The following is a 12,330-nucleotide window of genomic DNA, read 5'->3' as shown; positions in this document are numbered from 1 at the left end:
CTCTTTATCCTAAGGTAATAGAACCCTAAAAATTTGTAATTTCAAGATCGGTCTAGAAACACTGACAAACAACCGCAGTAAATAATTTTAGTTACTCGTACCTTCACCTAAAGAACCGACCGTAACGCCTATGCAATAAATTAGAGATCAGAATTAAGTATAGTTTAGTTTAAAGTCTTAATTGAGGTTTGACTAGTCAAACCCCGATTTCAATAAATTGAGTTTCGACGTTTGCCTGACCTAATTAGTTACTCCTAGGTTTGACTAACATTCTTTAGTCAAAGGCCGAAATGTTTGGGCTTTGACTAAGACTTCTAGTCAGACCTGAGGATTGACTAGTCAAACCTAGGAGTGCCGGAGCTTCTAGGTTTGACTATAACACATATGCATAAGCTTCAGGATTCAAACCCGTTGCAGTCTCTTAAGCGAACCACTGGTCCACCATCTTTATCAATGTTGCTTTAAATGAAAATATTACTTTCGTTTTAAACTTTCATGGTCACTAACATTAGAATAGGAATTAGATTAAGCTCGTAAATAAGGTACATAGTAGCAATTCCATTAATAATTATTATTCTAATATTACATATCGTTTCACTTTGCTCACAAAGCTTTATACCTATTACGATTAAATGAAGAAGCACCACTGAACTTATATGGTTCCGATTATGTATTGTAGGTAATCAATTATCCATCACCGCCCACGGATCCACGCTATCGTTTTAAACTTTCACGGTCACCAACATTAAAATAGGAATTATAATAGGCTCGTAAATAAAGTACAGAGTAGCAATCCCGTTAATAATAATTATTCTAATTACACATCATTTCACTTACTTTTCTCACAAAACTTTATACCTATTACGATTAAATTAAGAAGCACCACAGAACTTATATGGTTCCGATTATGTATTGTAGGTAATCAATTATCCATCGCCGCCCACGGATCCACGCCTATTGTTTGACTCAGAAGATCCCACGTTGTGAACATAGTAAATCTTATGTCTTGCAATATTTTGTGATTTGAACGTTCATTCAACTGTGTCTTGTAAAGTAAAATGTACTGATATCAACTCTACATTTGTGAATAAAATTATTAAAAAAACTAGCTTTTGCCCGCGGCTTCACCCGCGTGAAATTTAGTTTGTGACAGATCATCATAAATTATAGCCTATATGTTATTCTGTTTTATAAACAATAATACTGTAAAGTTTCATCAAAATCCGTTAAGTAGTTTTTCCGTGAAAGAGTAACAAACATCCAGACATCCACACAAAATTTCGCATTTATAATATTATAGTAGGATAGGATGAGAGACACTTCGCTTCTGTCAGATGTCGTCCACTGCTGGACAAAAGCTTGGGGGACCAAGGATTTCCATAAAAATCAGTGTACCTACCATGAGTTTACGTTAGGTGTGCTCGCTAGCGAGTACGTCAAAAATCTCTATGAAGATTTTGTTTCTTGAAAGTAGCCGCTAGGGGCGCTGCACAATATGTCATACTATTACAATTAATGTCATTTTTTTACGCAGTCGCCATCGAGCTAAACTCATGGTAAGCACACAGTTCTTCTCTGAACGCATCCAGGTACATCTCGCGACCTTCACCAGTGAAATCTAGAGATGTTTATTATAAAAACATTCTCGGAAATAGTAGAGCCGCTCAGACACAGTTTCTTATAATTTATCAATTATCTCTTGATGATAAAATAGAAAAGTTATTTCATTTTATATCTCAACAGTGAATCTAAATTACTACTAGCTCTTTCATGCTTTTACCGTTTAATCCATTTCTTATATCAGTCACAGAGTAAAAATATAAATCATCTCGATTCGGTTTATTTTATATCGATTACTCGTAATATCTGTTTAATACATTTCAATTCGCTTACCTCGGTAGCTTTGCTCGCGGCTCTACTTATTAAAAAAAACGGAATATAGATAATTTATTACAATCTGATCAACATTTAATTTTCCTGAGTAGATAGACTAAAGTCAGTGATCATTATTATTGAGAGAAGTTTGAGAGCCTGTTTTACCACGTGCTTACGAAACTTACTTGCCAAATCAACTTCAAATATGTGAAAAATATACAAATCATGGTGTTATGTATTATCAGCATGTTTTTAGACATTAAAGTTTACTACTTGAGCCAGAAAAAAAGACTCGATTATTTAGAGCGCTATTTCAGAATACGGGCCTATGAACATCGGTCAAAATGCGAAACACTTAACCAGCACGAATAGCTGGCACGCATCAGAACTAATTAGCCATAAAATAGCTAAAAGATTGCATGTTTCGAATCATTTGAAGCGTACTAGTTTTTGCCCAAGGTTTGACAGTGGTTCACCCAAAATGCGGGACGCATCCGATTCTGAACTCACCGGCCTTGCTCGTCGCAGACCTTCCCTTGATTAGAAGTCGCTCTGGTTTTTAGCTTGTACTCGTTACTGGTTGATAAATAGATACTTAGATAGATAGAACACACTTTATATTATGCCACACAAGACAAGAAAAGAAAGATCAAAAGAGACGGATAAAAAACAAAAGAAAGATGAATTATTCAATACGAGAGTTTGTCTTTATTAAGCTTGTATTGGTAAGGTGATTTGTTCGATATGAAAGAGTTTGTCGAAGATTTTTGAAGATCTCTTGTTCATGAAAAGTGACTTCTAGTATTTGGTTAATCCAATTCACCCAAAGGTAGTTTCGCTAATTTGGTTTAAAATTCTCGGTCGCAAAACCATAGCCCAAAAGATCAGGAGATTTGAAGGAAAGTTACGAGTAAGAAAATTCGTTGGCTTCAGCCAAATGACGTCCACTGCTTTACAAAGGCTTCCCCTAAGGATTTCCATAATAACCGGTACGAAGAAAATAACTTTTTTTAATTTAGCCTTCTGCCTACCAAAAATGATCGAAATCATTTTAGACGTCATTCTTACCAAATAATGCAAATTTAGTGTAAACTAGTTCAAAATTTTAGCGGTAGAGCTCTCTCCCACATAGTTCGAGGTCAGTAATTATGACGTAAATATGTATAATTTTATCTTATAGGTACCTAAGAAATATACGAATTCTAAGATGCTTTTTTGGTAGCTGATGTATTCAGTAATACGAAATATGTTATTATTTTGGCGTTCTTTTTAAGTATAATTTCTATCTTTCTTCAAGTAGGTAGGTATTAAAATATCATGTCAAAAATATGTAATTTATGAACAATCATAAAGCTGACAACGGAAGGAAGTAATTATCATTTTCATGAACACACTTTGTGCCGACTTTTTTATTTAATTGTGTATTCCTTCATGGCAGCGATAGTTTGACGAGAACATCGCGTGATTGCGCGCGCACAGTTCCAGCTAAACTAGCGAAAGTGCAATAGCCGTGTGTTCGAAACCGGGTAATTTTACGAGTCTAATTCTGGTGGGCTGGTCTTAGGCTGAGTTGCACCATCTTATTTTAACTTTAACAAACGTCAAAAATCTGTCAAACTCCATACAAAAAGCACCGGTTATCGTCAAAGTTACGGTCAAAGTTAGGTGGTGCAACTCAGCCTTAGTTTTTTGGCTTGATGTTAACCTTTTACAGGATTCAATTAGTAACTGTACTTAAGTGCGACCTAACCGTTTGTCACCTAAAGAGTTTTATATCCCCTTCTGCATCTGCAGTTTTGAATGAACAACCCAAAAGATTCTGAGAATACAATAGTACCTATGTAGGTAGAGTCTGTGGTGGGAATAGACTAGTAGCTTAGAAAATTCATCGTTTCTGACATTTTTTTATGAGACACGAGGCAAAATATACTACGGATCACCTGATGGTAAATGTTTACTATCGCCCATAGGACATCCGCAGGTCCAGGGACGTTACGGGTGCGTTTCCGGCCTTTAAGATGTACGTAAGATGTTTCAAATACATCTAGTTTTACAAAAAAAGAGGAATACTATTAGTTATTAATTTCTGTGTCATGTGAAGGAAAATATACCTACATATCATTAAGCGGAGGCCACGCACCCACACTTAGTTTGCGCAATCAAACGTGTAATGAGCAAGTAAGAAACATCGCACTTTTCGTTTTCCATGTCGTCAAAAGTATGAACCTAACACCTTTTACTTTTACACATTACATAGGTACTTAGCCTACGTAGCAGTACCTATTTGTTTTTTATTAGAAAGTTAACAAATAACCTGTACAGTTTTACTCGACTGCGCCAGAAGGAGGGTTATGTTTTGAAAACTGTTCATTCTGAGACAGTGTACGAGTTTACCGAATTTAGTTGTTTTAAACCATCTTCAGGAGAAGCAATGATCTTTTACACTTATAGTATTAATAATATGATGAACGTTTCTGTTAAAAACTACTGTTCCCTTTCTTATCTTCACTTTCTCTTATTTGTTTGAATAATAAAAATAACCCTCCTTTTGGTGCAATCGGGTAAAAATTCAGCAAATACGATGCATCTTCACTGTGATTTATCCCAAAGTTCAACATAAGCACGAATATTGAAGGTATTGTTGTTTTGCCTCGACGAGAATCATTTAGCGAGTCCAAGTCTGGCAGTTCCGTCTTCGGTGGACACTATAAAAGACAACGGGACCGTCAAATATGGCGGTGGTTCCGTTTGGTCTGCGACAGTTATAATAACATTCTAATAATAATCTCAGGAGAATAAACGATTGGGTATTGAATAGAGATGTTAAACAAACGATACCACTTGACTTAGGTAAAAATAATTTTCAGTTCAGCCCGAAGTTTCACTGGTAGAGAATGTCGTATGACAATAAGTTTGCCTTATGTACTAATTAATACGGCATTCATCATCATCATCATCATTTCAGCCATAGGACGTCCACTGCTGAACAAAGGCCTTCTCCAATGATTTCCACAATGGCCGGTTGGTGGCGGTCTGCATCCAGCGCCTTCCTGCTACCTTCGGTCCACCTTGTGGGCACAATACGGCATTACAAGGACTCAATTAATTAATAAATTTGGATAAATTAAATACCCTACAGGTTAACTGCCTTAGGAGTTTGACCAATTAAAGCTCCATACTGTTGCTAAAAACATCTGTAATTAGAAAACACATATAAACGCTGCAGTGATCAGTTAGATCGTTTAAATAGTTAAACATTAATTTCAACAAACATTTCATTACCAGGCATAATTTACAGTTGAAACCGCTGATTTATCACCAATAAAATGTTTTTAGGCAGGCACTACGTAATTATTTCTATATCCACACGCATATCTGAAAGATAGAAACTCTGATAAAATCGACAGTGTAATAATAATCGTGAAATCTCATTTAAGAATAATTTCATTTAAGAAAATTCGCTAAAAACGGCTGAATGTACGGACTGAAAATTACTAGCATTTTGTGTAGTGATTTTAAGTGCTATTTTGCTACGAAAATTTTTAATCTGATATTCTGTCGACTGTAAATACTTATTGGAAATAAAGTGGCCTATAAAGTTAGCGATCAGTACCTAATTAAAAATAATTTGGAAAATTCGAATGCAATACTAAACTAACTACACTCTCAAGCAAAAGTATGGAATCACCATACTTGTTCCGAGCGATCGTAAGAACTAAATGACTAATAGAAGATAATTAAAAATGTTACCATTTTAAAGGTAATGTTTTACACTTTAAATTGATACTATAAATACATACATAATCATTCAGTTCTTAAGATGGCTCGGAACCAAACACAACGGCCTGATTCCATACTTTTGCTCGTAAGTATAGTTACTTATTATAATACTATAATACTTTCGGTCTTATAAAACGATTACTTGTTTGTTTGTATTTTTGTTTACAATAGTTAACTAATATGTATTTAGGTTATTACCAATTTATAACATTAATCAAATGATTTATAAATATTTGATGCTTTTTCAGTCTGCTACACAGCTATCAGCGCTGGACGCAAGCCGCTACCAATCGATCAACATGGAAAACATTGGGGGAGGCCTATGTTCAGCAGTGGACGTCCTATGGCTGAAATTATGATGATGATACAGCTATCTATGGACCAGGAACGCTCTTATAGGACCGAGCCACTTTTGATCCGTGAGCGTAAATAAAAATAAGAAAGGCTAATTTTTGATAAAAACACACCACAATTTTCATGATTGAATTGTTTTTTCTCTCTTTAGCCTTCTAACATATGCGTTATAAACCTAAATAATTAGGCTGGCATATTCCGTTTTTGCAGGACTGATGAAAAACTTGAAGCGTGATTAAATTATGACAGCGCTGGAGTTGCCAAATACGGTGGTTACCGGTTAACTAATCGGAGGTTTTGTAAATACTTATATCCCTTGGATTTAAAGGATTTGATGTCTCAATTAACGATTCATTTGAATTTTTACGAACAATCCAGTTCTTTACGGGCCTATACATATTTGTACTAAAATACTGACTATAGTATCCAGGGTTTTCTTGCTTCCTTATTATTTTCTAAGAAGTAGGCTTGCTACCAACCCGTCATTATGGAAACTGTTGGGGGAGGCTTATGTTCAGCAGTGGGCGTCCTATGGCTGAAATGATGATGATGTTATTGCGACAAATTGACACCTTTGTATAGAAAGCATCTATCAAAGTTACATTTAGATGCCTACGTCATAACATCTACCTGCATGCCTTTCAGCCCGATCCGTCCAGTGGTTTGGACTGTGCGTTGGCAGATCACTATGTCAGTCAGTCAGGTCACCTTTGAGTTAATATAATATTTGGATTAACTCATTATCACAATCGATTATAAAACTTAGAATGTTACTAATGGTCGATCATCGTAATGACTGCCTAATCGTAATATTACATGGATACAATTTAGATAGTTTACATAACACTGCCCCAATTAGGGGCTTTACTACTATCGTTAAACCTCGACATGCATACATAACATCGTTACACTGATATCAGCCCACTTCTGTACGGAACCTCTAATGAAATCATCATCGCCGACGAGCAATTAGCGGTAATTAGATTGAAAGCGATGGCGGTAGACGACCAGCGACGAAAGTGCAGGTTTTATTCCGTGATGTAACGATTCTCAACCTTTTTACCCCGAGATCCCGATTCTGTTACTTTAATCTTGAGGAGGATTTAATTAATGCTGCTGACAACGCCACTCTTGTAGCCGAGTTTTGGGCTGACACTGTGTAGGTTTGTTGTCGACACGCTAAGAAGACGATCTTGAGGTATTGGATAGGATTTGGTGGGGCTTTCCCGACTCTTTGTATGTCCCCCCGACTCCCGACAAAGTACAAAATCTTCCAATAAACAACTTCATTTTAGTGCCCCCCGCCGCACTTATTGTTTTACCTTGCCAAAGTCCAAAAGTCCCGAAAAAATATGATTTCTCCCGACAATCGGTATATTCGATCTGGAAACCCTAGGGAAGGAAACAGCTGCTCCATGCAGGCGGGCAATCGCTAGTAGGAGCTGTGATCACAGAAGATTTTGTTCGGAATCCCACAGTTCTCTCCCACTCATGGCGAGTGACGGAACACCGGGATATTTTTTGTGGTTATGCTCTCTTTCCTGGCTTGGTGATTTCAAACCTACCCTGTACTTGCAGGGTCAATGCATTTTTTCCTCGTCAAGAAAAAGGGGAACTATGGAACTGAGGAGAATGTTCCGAATGCAGCTGTTGAGAACCTATGCCGTAATGCATTAGCACGATACATGGCAGAATATCCGTTACATGCCGCGAGTTTTTGTGATTTGATTATTAAAGATAGGTTCATTATACGACTACTATAACGTGACAGTAGTTCAAAAGATCTTAACAATATCATTAAAATGTAAAATTCGTTACTGGCACTTAATACAATAAGTTCTGGGGAATGGTAAGGTGTAATTTTTAGGAACTCAGGTGTTCTTTTTCACCAAATCTATCTAGTTTTTAATTTCCACGAAACAATGTGACCAGCGTTGATTGTATAGTAGATAGGGTAAAAACGACAACAATACTATGAGTGTCAAAATTCTCTAACAATACGAAACGATACTATAATTATGAATGATGCAAAAAGTAAATTCCTTCATTATGTTTTAAGATTGGTGAACTCAATGATTTAGATTAGTGTTACCTTTGAGAAAATTTACTAGACTTGAACCATAGTATAAATAATGAGTATTGCATTCTTGAACGCTGCATCGCTGATTCAGCTTTGGCATAGAGATTGAAAAAGCTATAAAAAGGACATGGACACACTTTTTAAAATTAAACCTGCTGAAATGTAGTTATTGAAGAATTTTATCATAATATAATGTAAAACAATTTTTTTTTATTCAGAGACGTGCGTGATGATATTTTATGTTTCTGTGTGCAATTTCTGTGTGAAAGTTTGGTAGGTAAGTGAAGAATCAATAAAATATGTTTTGGCAAAAATGAAGAAAATGTAGTACAATATTTTAATAAATACACGGTCCTGAAAATCTGACTATTTTACTACAAAATCACTTCTATTACAAAAGCTTTGCTAAACTTGATGTGCATACTTAGTCCGTGTCAGGTTTTGGATTGAAACCGGTGAAGTGTGAAAAATAATGCTCGTATTCACTAACATTACTATGAGATCTCACAGTGCGCGTGGATGCACACGAACCAATCACAGAGCTCCATTCAACGCTGTGCGTTAGATTTACAGCGTCACTTAAGTAAGCATCGTTTGTGAATACGGGCATAATTGTTGTAACCAGAGACAAGTTAATCGATCAGTTGGACATTTCTCTTTCAGTTATTGAGAATCGGTATGCTATTGTAGAGATTGTTTTTCATAAGTGCATTCACTTATCGAGTGTATTATTACGTACCTATTACCTACATACGGGTTTCATATAACATATGATACTTATTATAAAGTAATTATCCCCTTACTAATATAACTAATTAAATTCCGTAATACCGATCAATACAGTAAATGATATTTTTTAAATAAAATTTAAAGATTATTAGACATAAGACTCCATAAGAGCAAAACTTTTTTTTTACTAGTTCTTTATTTTATTTTTTTAAATATTTATTGTCGATTTCTGAGTACCTACTATTTAAATAATCTATGCAAATAAAGAAATTTTGATTTTGATATGCAATAAACCGTGCTCACACAAAATTTAGTAAGTATCTATTATTTCGTAGTAAGTATTCCGGTACGCGAACCACTGGGCAGGCGGCCATCAAAGCGGCTGAATAATGTATTGTAATAAGTATTCAATAATTAAAAAAATGATTAATTACACAAAAAATGTCTAAACAATATTTTTCAGACGTATGTAGTACATACTTGTATGAAAGTTTCGCAATATGTTATTTCTGCTTGTGTTTATGTTATTGTGTTACGATATTTCTGGAACTGTTAAATTAAATAAATCCAAAATAAGTCTTTTTGGAATTTTAACAATTTTTATTTATTTAAAAACATTAACATCGCTAAAAATAAATACACAGACACCTTACAGCTTTTTAATTCAATCGTTTAAAAATAAATACTTTAAATTCATAGACGATCAAATAAATAGTTTAAAAAAGGAAACCTGTCATTTGCCGAATTCTATGTCACCCACTTACGGCCCTGTGGGCAGGCAGGTGCGTTCGCGCATACTAGCGGCACAAACGGCGCCGCATACACGCGCGCACACAGTTCGGTGAACGACTACAACAAACAACCTTACCCCTTTACCTTAAAGCACATTATACCGTGCACACCTAATCTGTGACCGCAAGAAAATTGTGGATTTTTTTCCCTTTGTAACCGAACTTTTCCGACCACGAGTTTGAGTGAAGTGTTGCATAGTGCAGTGATTGTTTATTATTATAATTATAAGTGTATTTGTTACGTATTTTTAATACTACTGGTAAGTTGAAATATTTATATAATAGTTTTATAATTAAAAATACTCGTTTTTACGCCCTCGTTCGTAAAGCCCGCAGAATTTAATTTAGTTTTGTTTTGTAATAGATGTCTTTTAATGATTTATAATAACTACAAAGTTATTTAAAAATAGGTAGGTGTACAGTAGACTGAAAAATTGCTACGAAAACATACTTGAAGTGTGAGTTTTAAATTAGGTAGGAATCTTGTGAAAATTTGTGAAATATTACCAATGTAAATGAAAGTGAAAATCGGAAAATCGATTAAGAAATCTGAAGAAGCTGAACTCCTCTCTTCTAATGTAATGATTTTGGTAGGGATTTCGTTTCATAATCACCTTCAATGGCTGATCGGCTTTGAGTAAAGCTCAAACCCACGTATTTACCCTGACCGGGTTTAGAAGTGGCGCATCTAAAATTATGGCGCATCCGCAAAAAATATGATTTCATAGACGTTATAGACGTTAAGACTTGGTCAGATTGAACCATGTTGTCCATCATCATCCTTTGAAGGGGAGTTGGTCAGAATTACTTATTTATTTGAATTTATACAGTACTAGTTTTTGCCCGCGGCTTCACCTGCGTTAAGTTTATTTTTGTCACAGATCGTCATAAATTATAGCCTATATGTTATTCTGGGTTATAAACAATAATACTGTTAAGTTTCATCAAAATCAGTTCAGTAGTTTTCGCTTGAAAGAGTAACAAACATCCAGACATTCAGACATCCAAACATCCAAACTTCCAAACTTTCGCATTTATAATATTAGTAGGATTAGTTAACAATTTTTTTGTGGAATCATCGGGACTCCTCCAGGCCCACTTCCTGTGAGGCGGCTTCTGAAAGAAGGGATTCATCGCAAAGAGGTCTTCCTTCTCCAGAAATTCGGCTAGCCTCTGTCCTTTAGGATTCCGTTGCCCACATCCAGATTGCCACATCCACTCTCAACTCATCATCTCATAAAGACTGTGAAACAGGGTTTTACAAACCAAACAATAGAACAAGAATGAAAGAGATCTACAAATTGATTTGGTAGTTTGGTATCACCAGCGATCGACACCATAGGCAAATGCTAGTCAACCAACATTCATAATAATCAAAGGTAACACACATAACACACAATCGTTAAAGTGAAAATACTTATTAACTATTGTCCGTTTCCTCAGTAGCTGTATAAAATCGAATTTCTATAGAAAGGCAGTTAAGAGGTCGCTTTAGCGAGGCATTAAATCTATTGAGTCGAATCTTTGAATACGTTTAATGTCGGAAACCTGACGCAAGTATTTCCCAGTTATGCTTAGAAATGCATTCACTTTCACTAATAAAACATAAGGTTTTATAATAGAATATAAAATGGCTGTTGTGGTATTTATAAAGATTTGGGGATCTTTTGCGGTATGAGAGAGAAAAGAGATAAAGCTAGCGTCAGATTCTAAATTTACTTATGTCATGATCTTCTTCTTCTTATCGCGTCGACAACAAACCTACACAGTGTCAGCCTAAAACTCCGCCATAAGAGTGGCGTTGTCAGTAGGCTTTGTTAAATCTTCCTGCGTGCAGTTGTTTGGGCACGCAGGGTACGACGACATCATGTGCTTTATCGACTGGGGAACAAAACCATACTTGCACTCCAAGTCCTTACTACGTCATGATTATTGTCTATTAGTATTACTTAGCGTTTGCAAATCATTCATTGCAAATGATAAATTAGAGAAGGTCGTGCTTCTGCTGTCCAGATTAAATTATCAGATGATGACATAAAACTCCCCATAGATAAACACCGCACGCCACTGGCAGTACATTTTAACCATTTATTTGAGAAAAAATATTATTTTGATTAATATTTATTAACCGTGATCTTCCGTGTTGAGGAACAACCAAGAAATAATTTAAATTCAGTCTAGCAAATTAACTTTATTGTTTGCCAAAACTGTTGAAGCTACGACGTGGTCCCCAGGTTAAAAAAAACTTGCCAAAACCGATGACCTCGTTCGTAAGAATCTTTTATGCAAATTTTCGCGTCAAACTCAATGTCCATATCATAAAACGGTGTTCTTTGTCAGTTTATTTATTGTTATTGGCTATATTTGCAATGAGTCATATTCATATTGTAACGTCCTGGTTTGGCAAAATTTACGCCCGTATTCACAAACGATGCTAGCTTATGTAAAGCAGAAAATCGAACGCATAGAGCTCTGTGATTGGTTCGTGTGTCACCCTGTGCGTGCACGCGCACTGTGAGACCTCATAGTAATGTTTGTGAATACGGGCGTTTGTTTTCGTGTTGTAATATTTACAGCTTGCTACTTCGGTAGTTAGACAGGTCGGTGGACGAGGAAGTTTTAGTACGTATAGAAATAATTTATTGACTAGCAAGTCTTAATTAGGACTTGTATTTATTATAAATAGTAACTGAGATAGAAAGTCATTTGCTTGTAGTAAGA

The 12,330-nt window shown here is 35.6% G+C and overlaps 1 protein-coding gene across 2 annotated transcripts in view; it reads left to right on the top strand.

The window, feature by feature from the left end:
- Positions 1–9,628: 9,628 nt before the first annotated feature.
- Positions 9,629–12,330, top strand: part of LOC135073795 (uncharacterized) — a 222,019-nt gene continuing 219,317 nt past the window's right edge. For both annotated transcript variants that reach the window (XR_010257711.1, XM_063967977.1), the window contains exon 1: positions 9,629–9,869. The gene's annotated coding sequence lies outside the window, so the exon portion shown is untranslated. The remainder of the gene's footprint in view (positions 9,870–12,330) is intronic.

The sequence above is a fragment of the Ostrinia nubilalis genome, chromosome 1 (genome assembly GCF_963855985.1).
Source record: "Ostrinia nubilalis chromosome 1, ilOstNubi1.1, whole genome shotgun sequence".
Classification (NCBI taxonomy): Eukaryota; Metazoa; Arthropoda; class Insecta; order Lepidoptera; family Crambidae; genus Ostrinia; species Ostrinia nubilalis.
Note: the sequence above shows the minus strand (reverse complement) of the source record. Positions and strands in the feature narration are given on the sequence as shown.